Here is a 14,604-nt window from a genome sequence, read left to right on the forward strand (position 1 = left end):
TTCATTAGTAATATAATATATTCACATCAGAAATAGCATAATTAATTGTTGGCATAGTTGCTCAAATGTCTTGAACCTCTGTAATAAATAGTTGACTATGAGAATAGTTAATTATGAGAAGGGGGCAGAAGTGCTGGTGTGCAGCAGAGGAAACAAATGATCTTCTGATCGGCAGCCTATGTCTTCTCTTTACCCTTCATCCTGTAATGCCCCCTTCAGAATAATAAAGTAAGCAGCTGCTTAGCATAGATTACACTAATATCACAATGTGTTTTTCTTTCTTTCCCCATTCAAATAAAACTTTGTAAAGTACACTCGTCTACTACCTACTACAGTAGCTTCTCAAAAGTGCGCTTCACAGATCCCTTCTGGCTGATGGTAATTCACCCTGCTCCTCATAGAGGAAATTATAGCCATTAACCTTCCTCAAGTGTGTAGCTGGCCACTGCCTTTAAAGAGCCAGTGCAGACACACTGATGCATTCTTTACAGTCTAGTCAGCCTATCTGACTAGAACTACCCATGTGACCATAGAAAACAATTCTACATTTCATTTACATAATGACACAAACAACCGTTGGGTTACTTGATCTACTGATAATAAATGCATGTGTATTCCGTTGACACAGACACAACAGAGAAATATTTCAATGTGTGTGTGTGTGTGTGTGTGTTTTGACTTACACAAGCAAGCACCAACACCAGTTCCTAAATTGTAAGTGATATACTGTAGTGTAGGGCGCCTGATGTGTGCATAACAGGTAATGCAAGAATGTGCAAACATTGCTTATTAATATCACTGGGAATAGCAGCATACAATTATAGTGCAGATGGTGCAGCACTCTTCCTGCTCTATCTGATACCGTTGGGGTACATTTTTATGAAGCATAATATTTATTTTCATTGTTTTGCACACGATGTTCAGATCTATCTGCCCCTGAAATCTAACAACAAAGACTCTACACAGCCACTGCTTGATTGCTTAAAGTTTAAACAATGTAAAATCCTGGATGGACACTAACTTTTTAAATCTCAATGGAAACAAGACAGAAATTATTATGTTTGCCATCAGATTATCCTGCTGGTTTTCTGTGGCCCTTAACACCAAACATCCGTTCCTCTGTCAAAAACCTTGCCTTTGACAGTGCTTTTAAATTTTACAAACAGGTTAGCTCTGTTATAAAAACAAGTTTTTTCCAATTAAGGCTCCTAGCCAAGGTAAAGGGCTATCTCTCCCCCAGTGATTTAGAGCGCGTAGTCCATGCTTTTATTAACACACGGCTGGATTATTGCAAGTCACTGTATGTTGGTATCGATCAGTCACTATTGCATCGCCTGCAACTTGTGCAGAATGCAGCAGCCCGTCTCCTCACTGGTAAGCGAAAGCGTAACCACATCACTCCGGTCTTGGCCTCACTCCTTTGGCTCCCAGTGCGTTTTAGAGTTGATTAAGATTTTGTTGTTTGTTTTCAGAGCTCTACATGGGCTGGCACCTCAGTATCTGTCTGAACACTTTCATCCTCCTGCCCGAGCACTGAGATCAGCCAATCAGCTGCTGCTGGTTGTCCCTAGGACTAGGCTGAAGACCAGAGACGACAAACCTTTGGGTGCGGCTGCCCCTAGGCTCTGGAAGCCTCTTCAACTCATTCAGAACGCAGCGGCCCGCCTGATCTCAAACCTACCGAAGTCGGCCCATGTCACCCCACTTCTTAGGAACCTGCACTGGCTCCCCATTGCTGCACGTATCCGCTTCAAGGCCCTCGACCTAGCTATACCGTGCGGCAAAGGGAACCGCTCCCGCCTACCTCCGGTCAATGGTCTCTAACTACACACCCTCAAGACCCCTATGCTCTGCATCTTCTGGCCGCCTCAGACCTACTCCTATCCAAGCCCCGGGAGGGTCATCAAAGAGATGCCGCCTATTCTCAGTCCTTGCGCGCCCCACAATGGTGGAATGAACTACCCACCCCAGTTAGGACATGCCGAAACCCGGCCAAGAACTCTAACCCTAACTAACCTTACTGTCATGCACTTGTCCTAATAAACTAACCTACACTGTAACACGCAACACTTTGATGAACATTGTTACTCAGCTGATAGAGTTGTACCCTTCCTGATGACTTGTCGTACAGAACTTGTAAGTCGCTTTGGATAAAAGCGTCAGCTAAATGACTAAATGTAAATGTAAATTAATAGCCTGCGCGGCATATTAGATCTGCTCAGACCCTAGAGATTTCAAGTCTTCTTTGAAGACCCACTTCATCTCCCTGGCTTTCAACTCAGGTTGAGCTGGGCACCCGATTTTAACATGTATCTCTGTACTGTACTTCTTGTATTGTTGTATATTGTTGTATTGTGCTGTATACCATGGTATGTTTTTGTGCCACAATGCATTGCCTGTGTTAGCCTTTTATTGACCTGTACAGCACTTTGGTCAACTGCGGTTGTTTTAAATGTGCTTTATAAATAAACTTTATAATCTAAATTTGAGTTGAGTTGAGTGATGAGGACAGTGCTGAGCTTGTACTTCGGTGACCTGTACCATCCACCAGAGGTATTGGTAGACTATATCTATATGTAGACTGTTATTATATAATCAAATAAATGTAATACATTTTTGATTAATGCTCAATTAAACTTTTTTTTAATAATGGCAATTAATATGTTGTGCCATATTGGAATTATTCCAGTCCAGTGTTGGGAGGGAGTGGATCTGCCCATAAACCCGGAACTGATAGAGGCAGGTGTATAATTTCCAGACTCACAGCTTTAACTTAACAAGCTCTCTGTCAGGTTCCTGAGAAGAAGAGAGTGCAATGAGAGATATGGCAGAGTTTGTTTGGGGCTAGGGGGTCTGTAGCATGTCCTTACAGATGTACAACACTAACACAGGCCAACATCCACTTTTTGAGAGGCCCACATCCAACCTCAACCCTTTTTTTTATGGTTAACTCCTTTTGGAAGCATGGCTTTCACTTTACAGATTGCTATTTGTGAAGAACTTGTCACCAGAGTGCCTTTTTCACATTCTTCCCCTGGAGACGGAGAGCTTTTCTGTACTTCCCTGAAATCTGAGTTGCATATGTGATCGATATCACTAATAGGTTGAACCTCTCATATTCCAGTATGTGGCACTTTTAGCTTCAGCATACACAGAAAGCTGAGTAGGTATTGGCCATGTCTTGAAAGAATATAAGTTGCCAACTTGGAATTCCTGGTAAATATCAATGGTTGGTTGTTGTCAATTTGCATATTCATGCTCCTTGCATTCTTAATCGGGGTAAAGGTGCAGAGATGCTGCTAAGCCATTTTCTGTAGTTTATTGAACAATTTGGTGGAAACCCCATATTTATACAAATTGTTCTTCAATATAGAACATCCTTTAAGGGTTTAAAATACATCTGGAGGGGAGCTTTAATGAAAAGCCAATGTTGGCTTGATACTGTATATTGGCCGTTTTAGCACATATCAGTTTAAACCCTATATGTAACTCTACAGTATATGTTGCATTGTGACTCACAGAGAGCTGAATGGTCTGGGTGGAATCACCAGCGTGGTCAAATGTAAACGTCCCAAGCAAGGTCCCCTTGCTATCGTCCAATGTTTTTATTCCCTGGGAGAGAGAGAGAGAGAGAGAGAGAGAGTCAGCTGAACATACTAATGTGTTTTCCATGAGTGAAAATTAAAGATGGATAGATTGAGAGATAGATAGTCATAGACCGGGAATTCTTACAATGTGGCCTGTGGGGGATTGGCTCCATAGGAGATGGTCAATTTTCAGATGGCTAATGGTGGTTTGGTATGACAGGTTGATCACCAAGGTGCCCTCACTCCCTGCAAAGGGCCAACACTGACGACAGGTTGTGTCCAAAAGGCACTAGGAAGAGAAGGGATGGAGATGAGTGAGATGGAGAGTGGACAGAAGAAATAATTTAGTCTCCTGGCTACAATTCAATCAAACAGGGTAAACATGCAACAGATAAATTGTCACCCAAAACATAAAAGAATGACATTTTAGGTAAATTATTGAGTAAAAAAATAAATGCTGCTTTTTAAGGAAATCACTGGCATGAACTGCAACCAGTGAGGGCTCCAGCTAACTCAAGGAGCCAGAGAAACACAACTTGCTCATTTGTGGTCCAGTTGACAAGATTGAGTTCAGAGTCTACTCTAGGCTATGACTGACAGATGAGGTCTAGGTTGAAATAATCCCTTTGCCCAACTGGAGCGTGCGTGCGTGCGTGCGTGCGTGCGTGCGTGCGTGCGTTCGTTCGTGCGTGCGTTCGTGCGTGTGTGTGTGTGTGTGTGTGTGTGTGTGTGTGTGTGTGTAAAAGCAGCCATTTATTACCCTTATAAATACCCACGGAGACACCGCTGGGGAGAGCCATGAGGGTAATGGAATTCCAAGTAAGGTCCATTTGATCTGTTATGTCTTCGAGCTAAAGGCAGCGTAACACATATGCGCCTGCATCCACACACACACACACACACACACACACACACACACACACACACACACACACACACACACACACACACACACACACACACACACACACACACACACACACACACACACACACACACACACACACACACACACACACACACACACACACACACACACACACACACACACACACACACACACACACACACACACACACACACACACACACAAAAAACAACTTAAATGAGATTGAGAATGTGAGACATGTGAGCTTTTCTACTGTATCAAAGTCATTCTAACAGAGTGTTTCAACTGCAGATCAGAATATGCTATTAGTGATATCACGGGGCAATCATTCCACACCTGCAGTATCACATGGAAGATGGGAGGCTCTTGGTCTCCCCACAGTTTTTAGAGTGGCTTGATGAATTGCTTATGAAACTTTGGAATTTGATGATCATCCGTCATAATTGTTCATTGCCTTTGTATAAGAACATTTTCACTGCTTTGGTTGGACTTTTAACTTCTTTTCCATTGAAAAGAGGGAGAAATGAGTGAAGACATGTGTCCAGTCGACTTATTCCTTCATACGAGATGTCTCGTTAGTGATGGCCAAGGTGGTGGATGTCCCGTGGTGATGGCCAAGATGATACGATCCTCTCTACGTCGCCCCCATACTTCAAATGGATCCCAACAGAATACATACTCATGTGGAAACGGAATATGACTCTGATATTTTTAGCTCAGAGCCTTGACATTTAGCCGTTATCCTATTTCATACTATGCTTTTTCTTTAGTTGTTGTTGTTCTTATTTCTATTCTATTTAAATCTTTCAAAAATGTTCTTACTGTATGTACCCCAGTTGCTATTGCCCAACGATCATCCATAGCAACACTACTATCACCGACATCCAAGAAGGGGGATCCCCCCTTGAACGGCCCTTCTAAGGTTTCTCTCCTCCATATTGCCTGTGGTGCTTTTTTCCTATTGCTAGGTTTTTAGTGAGTTTTTCCTTACCTTCGCTCGGGTACGTCTGGGAGTGTTGCATTTATTTATTTTACATTTATTTTGGATTTCATGGTGGGTTTTTTTGTTCTTGATTTATTGTGATGTTTCTTCTTGACTTGTTTAAAGAAGACTTTAAATGTTCCTGGGGACATTAACATGTGATTTCGGGCTCTACAAAGAAATTTGATTTGATTTGATTTTATACCAATATATTCACCTTGTTCTTTATCACTTTGTCTCCAAGATGTCCTTGTGCTTGGAGGTTATAGGTCACTGAGAGGTGTGGGCCGCTCTGAGGCAGAGCTATCTTTTACCGCCATGCAGACAGTTCCTGACTCATCTAGAAGTCTAACGAGGAAGAGGAAGTAGATTCATACAGAGTCTGAATCATGAATACTTTATTGTTTATTGTAATTAGAGTATATTGTTGGAATGGAAATGGAGCGACGTTGTGTGTGTGTCTGTGTGTGTGTGTGTGTGTGTGTGTGTGTGTGTGTGTGTGTGTGTGTGTGTGTGTGTGTGTGTGTGCGTGTGTGTTTTTGTCCCCGAGTCGATCCGACCACCCTGGACCACTGTACAGATTTACCGTTACAATGCTACCAGGCCCTTGTTGTTACACAATCCATTCCACTTCCTCAGGTTATGTAGTAAGCAACAAAGTGTCAACCTACATCCCTAGTGGTTGTGGATCCACTGGAGGAACATTTGATTAGATTAGATTCAAATGTATTGTCATCATACAGCACAAATAGGCCTACAATGAAAAGAAGTTTGGCATCTACTGTGCAAATGTAACAGTAAAGTGCAACAGTAATGTACAGGTGATTAGACTGGGTATAAAATATATAAATTACTGGGTGTAGTGCTAAACAGATAATGTATAGAGTTGCAATGTTAATATGCACACTGCACAGTGATACAGGTATAAAGACAGTATGGTAGTAGTCTGGCCACAAGCGTAAATAGTAGTAGGTAGGTAAGGAATATGTACAGATATAAACCATACCATACCATATAGATATAGATATAGATATAGTATCTTCCAGATATGTAAAAGGGTTATATGCAGGTATATACAGCATTATTGTACATGCTATCATACAGAGTTATATGGGTTATATGTATGCAGGTGTATAGGTAGGTATATAGAAGGATTATGCAGGTATATCCATATATATATATGGGGTAAATATAAACGTAAACATGTTATGCGGTATATAAATTTACATATACAGCACTGTTGTACTTGATATCATACAGAGTATAGAGTAAATCATCTTTCCATTGACCAATAAAAAAAAAATATATAATAATAATAAAAAGAAATTAATATATATATGTGACCTCTCCTATTCTGTCCTGCCTGCTGTCTCATCCAGAATCGACACGGAATCAGGTGCTGGAGCAGTAGAGTGTGGTTTTATTCTGTACACAATTTGGAAGACACAACCACAGCTTGTAAGGTACAAAACGATAGGTTATGTATATAACCTAGTTATATGAGTGCTGGCTGAGCGTCCCGCTCTTAAGCCTATTGAGATACCCCTTATCTCCTGTACCTACTGTACTCCACCACGAACACAACTTGTACACCCACACCTGACCGGGTCCCGCCTCTATGGAGGCGTAGCCTATAAGACCATGGCCATGGTCACCAACACACCCTTCCTCGCCAAAATCCTGTTCCAGTAAAAGATCCCTCAAAAGGGAACTCAGGGCCGCTTAAGAGCGGGACGCTCAGCCAGCACTCATATAACTAGGTTATATACATAACCTATCGTTATATTTTGTATCTGGCTTATCGCGTCCCGCTCTTAAGCCTATTGAGATATGGGTTAGAGCGGACGTGAGACCCGACAGATGTACCCCCTGAGGACCCGTAAGCCCACATCAAGGGGTTCGGGGAGCCCTGTCACCCCATCCTTCCTAATGAAGGGGGGGCGCAGTCAACTCCACCTGAGTGCGAGCAAGAGGGAACTAGAACCCCTTGAACACACAGCACAGGCGGAACCACGTGTGACCTAACACACTGTGGCCCATACCCACACACTCCTGCTACCCTACCAAAGGACGGGAAGCAGGAAAGGCCACAGACCCCAGAACCGCCTGGGAGACAGAACCCCCGGTCATGTCCATGAGGTAAAACCTTACAAAGGGGCCCGGGGAGGACCATGAAGCTGCAGCACAGATGTCCTCCACCGAGGCCCCACCCAGGAGAGCGGCAGAGGCAGCCACCCCACGAGTGGAGTGCGCCCTGACGCCCCCAGGGGGATCCTGCCCAGCCAACGTGTAGCAGAGGGCAATGCCCTCGCACAACCAATGGGACAGGCTTTGTTCGATAGTGCCTTACCGGCATGAGAACCACCGTCACAGACAAAAAGCTGAACGTGGCACCGCAATCGGACGAAAGACAGGCACTCTGGACATACCGAGAGAGCACAAAGCACACCCACGCGTTCAGCGGAGGTGACGGCCAGCAAGAACGCGGTCTTGAACGACAGCTGTTCCAACGGCAAGGAGCGTTGCACCGGCTTAACGCGTCGAGCGCCAAGCAGGAAACGCTTCACAAGAGGGTGGCTGAACAAGACATCCCCTCAAATCCCTCATGATAGGAGGATATAGCTGCTGCATATACCCTCACCGTCGAAGCCGACAGTCTATCAAGGAGAGACTGGAGGTAACTAAGGACAGCATCCAGGGGGCAGGAGACTGGGTCCCGGCCCCCCGCCTTACACCACACTTGGAACATACGTCATCTGCCCGTGTAAAGCGCGACAGTGGAGGGAGCATGCGCATTCCGGATGGTAACACCATCAGGATCAGGAACCTGCGCCCCTCAACGTACCTGTCCCAACAACTGACCTAACAGATGTATGGGGAAGAATCCCAGGCGGCACGGCATTGGTCCCAGACCTGCCTGGCTATGTCCGGACGTAATCCCCACCCGTCAGGATGAGGACCGCCCCGCGACAGTACACCTGTACCCACATTCTCCCTGCCGGGGATGTGGGGAGCCCTCAGGCCGCACAGATGGAGGACGCCCATAGCCAGCCGCCCGCCGCCTGGTGCAGACCTCCCTGTCTGTCGATATACGACACTGACGTCGTATTGTCCGTCCTGATCAACACCGTTTGAGGACCAGAAGGACCGCTTTCAATACCAACACATTGAACGTAGCGCAGACCGGGCAGCATGGTTTGCCAGCTGCCCCCTACTGCGTTGGCCCGACGCGTCACCAGCGAGGGAGGCGTCGGTGTAAAACGTGACGTGAGACAGCGCCGTAACCGTCCTAGGACGGAACCTCCCGAGCGTGTTGACAACACGCTCTGAGAGGGATGCCCATAGCCCTCCAACCGTTGACTGGGAAGAGGAGTACTCTACTTCCAGTCTACAGCAAACCCCAGGCTGGTAGGGACCTGCCTGGAACGAGACCTGACGATCCACCTTGACCGCGAAGGACCAGAACGTCGTCAGGGCAGAATACACTCCGTAACCCCTGACGACGCAGAGGCCCCAGTGCGGCCTCCACGCACTTGGTGAAGATGCGGGGAGCCAGAGAAAACCGAACGGCAGCCTCTGGTACTCATATGCTAACCCTGCAAAGGAAGCGTAGGTAAGCCCTAGGATGGAAGATCGGAGATGCGCATACGCATCCTACAGGTCTATGGAGGAGAACCAGACCCCCACCTGACAGTGTTCAACAGGTAGGAGACGATCCAAAAAATGCTGAACCTTCCCATGGGACAGGTCCAGCCTGGGTCTGACACCCCCCCCTCCCGATTTCTCAGGCACCAGAGAACACCGGGAGGAGAACGCCACGACGATGGTTTGCTTCGTCCACAGAGATTGGATATCGTTGACCAGAGCTGTCACTGCTGGAGACCCTGACAATAGGGTCTGTACCAAACCCGAAAACGGGTGGGGTTGCGTAAACACAAGTCCCCGCCTCAGCGTTCTCTCCATCCACCTCGACATATGGTACTGCCGTAGTCATATGTGATGACACTCCCAATGCACCCGTCGCCATGTGGCGCAGGTCCGCCAGGAACTGTAGATAGTTGGCCCGGTCCCACCCGCTGTGCGTAGCCAACCCTGGAACCGTGCGAGCAGAGCGTTCCGTGTCGGGACATCTGATCCTGACACCACCCATGAGGCAATCGCACCCAAGGGGGGACCCCGACAGAAATGGCCGGTTTGATACGGGGGGCTTTCTAGGTGAAAAAAGCCTCCCCACTGAACACCCCTCCAGAACATGCTGAGGAGTTGTTCTGCAGCCGGACATGCAAGGTGTAAGGACCCCATGGGTTCCTACACACCGTAGCCCTGCAGTGATATTACTACCACCCAAATCACGCATGCCTGCGAGACCACTGCCAATCTTTCAGGAGTGGGAGGCACCAACATGATACCTGGCCTGGCGAAGGCGAGGCCGGGGAAGCCCGCACTGTGTGCCTCAAAAGGTTTCGAGCCCCCCTGCTGACAACACTTATAGTTGACGTAACACCAGGCTCAACCAACACAGCTTATGGTGTGGGAGCCGCTTGACAGCACAACATTCTCACGGACAGACCCAGGCAGCCATCAACTGGGTGTCAGCCCCTGTCCCCATGAGAAGCGAAAAGTGGGGCCGCCCGCGCTTCAACGAAGGCACGCGGCCCGCAGCCAAAGGAAACAATCAGAGCCCACTTTTTCCGCTGGTGTTGGGGAAAGATAAGATAAGATATTCCTTTATTAATCCCCTTGGGGAAATGCATGACACACACATACAGCTCAACGTCTCATTAATAATAACAACACATCACAATCATTACATTTTTACAGTAACAATGGCACAGCATAAATTCAACAGACATGTACATTTGTTGACACATGTCATCTACAGGAGGCCTGAGACGCCGTATGCGATAGTCGGCAGCATCAACACCGAGTAGTAAAACAAGGCATCGTCGCGCCAGGTGGCGGGAGCGAGGGAGGGATGGAGGGAGGGGAGGGATGGGGGAGACTGGGGGACAGGAATTTTGTAATGAAACAGTCTTAGGGCCCCCACCAACACGCGTCAGAGGCAGCCGTCCTAGATAAGGCGTAGGCGCCAGACATACTCGCGGAGGGAGGAGTGGGTAGAGAATGGGGGTGGAGGGAGGGGGGAGGGAAGGGGGCCTCATCAATCTTATCGCCCCCAGACAGCACAGCTCGATGCTCCTTCCCCGGAATTGCCTCCCTGGAATCGCTCCCCCACGCCGACCTCGACCTTGGTTGGTTTCACAGCAGAATGGGATAGGGGGGGGGGGGGGGGGGGTGATACATGCAGCTTAAGGCAAATTGCTGCCATATGGTCAAAATTGGGTCAATTTAGTTTAATCATCATCACCATCATCATACCCCCTATTAGCACGGTACGGTAGCATCTTTATTTTCACGTCTCTAATTTCCGACGTGATGTCCAGAATGGCCTGAGACCGCGACAGTTCCTCTGCGTGGTTAGAAGCAAGTCTCTCAAGAATTGTCTTCAAGCACGATTGTTCATCTACATGGTAGATTTCGCACCGTTCCAACATGGTCTTGGAGCTCAGTTGTTCATCACCCCGCAGGGTATTGAGGTCAGCGATCCTTTTATACAAGGAGTGATCGGAGAGTGGGCTGCTCGCGGCAGGACGGTGACGGCTTGTTGTTCAAGCCGAACCCATCCAACATGGCCGATCCCTCGGCCGCCAAGGCTGTCGGCCTTCTGGACACCTGTCGATTCAACGCCCAGGATACCTCTGGCGGGGGAAAACATGGCCGCCTGTCGAGGGCCTCGTCATCGCCGCTGACGAGACCGTGCTCTCTCTTCTTCTGGCTGCGCGGTGTGAGGCGGTGTGGGGCCTAGGACAATACCGCCCGCGCTCCAGCAGAAGACCAAAATCCCCTGCGGAGAGGGGAACCCTGAGCGGTTATAGCTTGCGGCTAGGTCAAAGCTAATAACGTCAACAACCTCGCGCGATGTGTCGACGTCGGCTGGCCCTCAAGGCCCCGCCACCAGACACCATTTTTTTGATAGAAAAAACAGCAATTCGAACACAGTTCTAATCGCTGCCAATTCCATACCGTGGCGGTACAGGCTTTAGCAGCCCACCAGCCACTCGCCAGGCCGACCCACCCATGGCGTCGGCCGGGCGGGGCACTGTTTCAATATGTCAAAAACAAAGGACTGATGTTAACACGGAGCACCATTGGTGGTTGCAAACAGCAACCTCCACTGTGGTGTGCACCATGAAAGGGTTAAATGAATAAAAGAACTAAACCACAAAATACTGTAGAATGAGCAAGCCCATATACACACGTTAAGGGGAGGCGGACCAGAGCGAACTAGTCCCGCCTTCATTAAAAATATTCACAACAGCACACCAGCCCTAGCTTAGCCCATTTACCAAAAAAGGTAAACAAAGCCCCCCCCGCATACTCCCCCAATAGACACCGATTGACCGTCAGGATGAATGGTTGAGAGGAGAGAAAGCTGTAGCATAGACAGACCTTCTCATAGCAGAGTGACAGAACAAAACAGTAGCCCACTACACTACTACAGCCTAGCGTGAGGCGATGTGGAACACAGATCAACAACCGCCTGCGCACAAACACGCAACATGTTTACAATGTCGGCTGGACCCATAGCCCCACTACCCGACGCCAATGTGGATAGGAACTAGCCAGCTGAGCCATAACCCGCCGTTAAGTCCCATCCTGCAGTAGTATAGCTCTACTGCTACACCGCCGAGCTCACGCATCGGCTCCCAGATGGGGACACCGTTCAACATACCTCGCCGGAACACAAAGGTAACGTACCTGGCTAGGCTACCTAGCCACGGCCTACCCTGTTGTCAACCCATTTACCCATAAAAAGGTAAATAGGACTCAGCAAAACCCCCACAACAGCTACCGACTGACCTTCATTGATGAACCGGGCAAGAGGAGGGAGAAGTGACAACATCTCACGGCGGAGACATTAGAACAGCGTAGCAGTAGTGTTCAGCATGTAGCATTAGTATTAGCATGTAGCTAGCATTAGTTGTTTAACAGCACGCTTGCAGGACCGTTTGGAACCCGTTCACCGCAGTGAACGTTCACCAAACCATCCCCCCCTGGTGCCGACACACAACATGGTTGTGTAACATCAACCCAGCATTACTAACACTAATACCCGTGCCTGATGACACAGGGCTCACCGTTGTACAAGCCGGCCCGATAGCCAAACCATGTACGCTGCCCCTCGATCTGCTGTCGTCAGACGAGGAAACATCAACATAGGCCCGTCGTGTCGCTGAAACATGCTTCGAAGATGCCAGGGGCCAGCAAACCTCCGGTAAGTTTTCAACATTACGCAATTCCTCCAATCTTTTTCATACTACTAGTTACATAAGGTGCACTGCATTCAATATGATGGAACGAAAATAGAGGAAGGGTGTGTTGGTGACCATGGCCATGGTCGTATAGGCTACGCCTCCATAGAGGCGGGACCCGGTCAGGTGTGGGTGTACAAGTTGTGTTCGTGGTGGATTACAGTAGGTACAGGACATAAGGGGTATCTCAATAGGCTTAAGAGCGGGACGCGATAAGCCAGATACGAAATATAACAGCATTGGGTCATCTCCATCAGCAAGGTATTCATGTGTGCTGAAGACCCACAATGCAACACAACAACTTCAAAGTAAAATGCATCACATACAAAATGAAATAAAATATAAATAGCCATGGCTGTGTCCCAAGTTTAACATAATTGAACTATAATAAAGTATTTGTTAACACCCACCTTAAATTATGGTAAACTCTTGTACAATTCTCAAGAGTAATCAAACCAAACAAAAAACAATATCTTAACCACTCAAAAAAATTAATGAAACCAGAGCGCTGACGTATTACACAGTCAATACAAAATTCTCCCATAGGGAGTGCAAAAGAATAGGGTGGTACCAAACCCCACACTTCTCACAGACCAATAGAAGATGCCGTTTACACCTCCTGAACATCTCTTCTCACCTAGCTCTCATTGCACACTTAACAAAAATGACATAAACCACTCCCTCAATCAAGGCTTATCAGAAACTTAGACTTCAAAGAAAAACTGAAAAAAAACTCTTGGTCATTTAGACCACAAACATGCTCCTGAGGAGATTCAAAACAGAACCCGAAACAGGTGAGGTATCCTCAACCTCTTGTGTCAACATCTCACAAATCAATCTGTTAAGAGGTCTGACATGTCTCCCAAACCTGGTAGTGACCGCACCAGTTTGACCTGCACTTAAACTCTGAGGCTGTTTAGAAACAACAGTATCCTGGTCAACATCATCTGACAGATCTAAGTGAGACACACTGACTGTGTCTGGATCAGGTGAGCGAGCTACAATGACAGGGGAAGGGGCTGACTCAGGAGCTGCACTGACAGGGGCTGAATCAGGGATAGGGACTGCACCGGTGAGGACAGGGTCAGAGGAAGGGACTGCATTTGTAAGGACAGGTTCGGGGGAGGGGACTGCATTGGTAGGGAAGGTTCGGGGGAGGGGACTACATTTGTAAGGACAGGTTCGGGGGAGGGGACTGCATTGGTAGGGACAGGTTCAGATCCATCAGGTGTATCGGCCAAGTAACCAGGTAGGGAGTCACTTCCTGCAGCTATGGATATAACCTCATCCACATCACTCCCATCAACAGGGTCCTCAATCTCAGGAGTATTCATGAGCCAGTCCATAGTCTGGACATTACGATCCACACCGCCAACTGCCACTGACTCCTGGCCACTTCCATCAGCCACAACACTGAGATCCGATCCCACAAGGGAGACTGGAGTCTCCTCCTCATCCAAGTTAAGGAAGTCGACTGGGAGAAGAAGGTTCCTGTGCACAACGTTCTCCTTGCCAGTTTGGGTGTCTTTTATCCTGTACACGTTGATGTCAGGCCTCACTGACACAACATCATAAGGAGCTGAGTCCCATCTGTCAGAGAGCTTCCTCTTGCCTTTCTCACCATGAGTGGCCAGCAACACACGATCGCCCACAGCCAACGAAGAGCCTTTGACTCGACGGTTGTAGAGTCTGGCATGACGTGCTTGTTCTTGGAGGCTGTGTCTTCAGGCAATCTCTGCGGCTGCACACAAGTCTTGCTTCAAGCGAGTAACA

The sequence above is a fragment of the Notolepis coatsorum genome (assembly GCF_963971535.1).
Source record: "Notolepis coatsorum genome assembly, chromosome: 10".
Lineage (NCBI taxonomy): Eukaryota > Metazoa > Chordata > Actinopteri > Aulopiformes > Paralepididae > Notolepis > Notolepis coatsorum.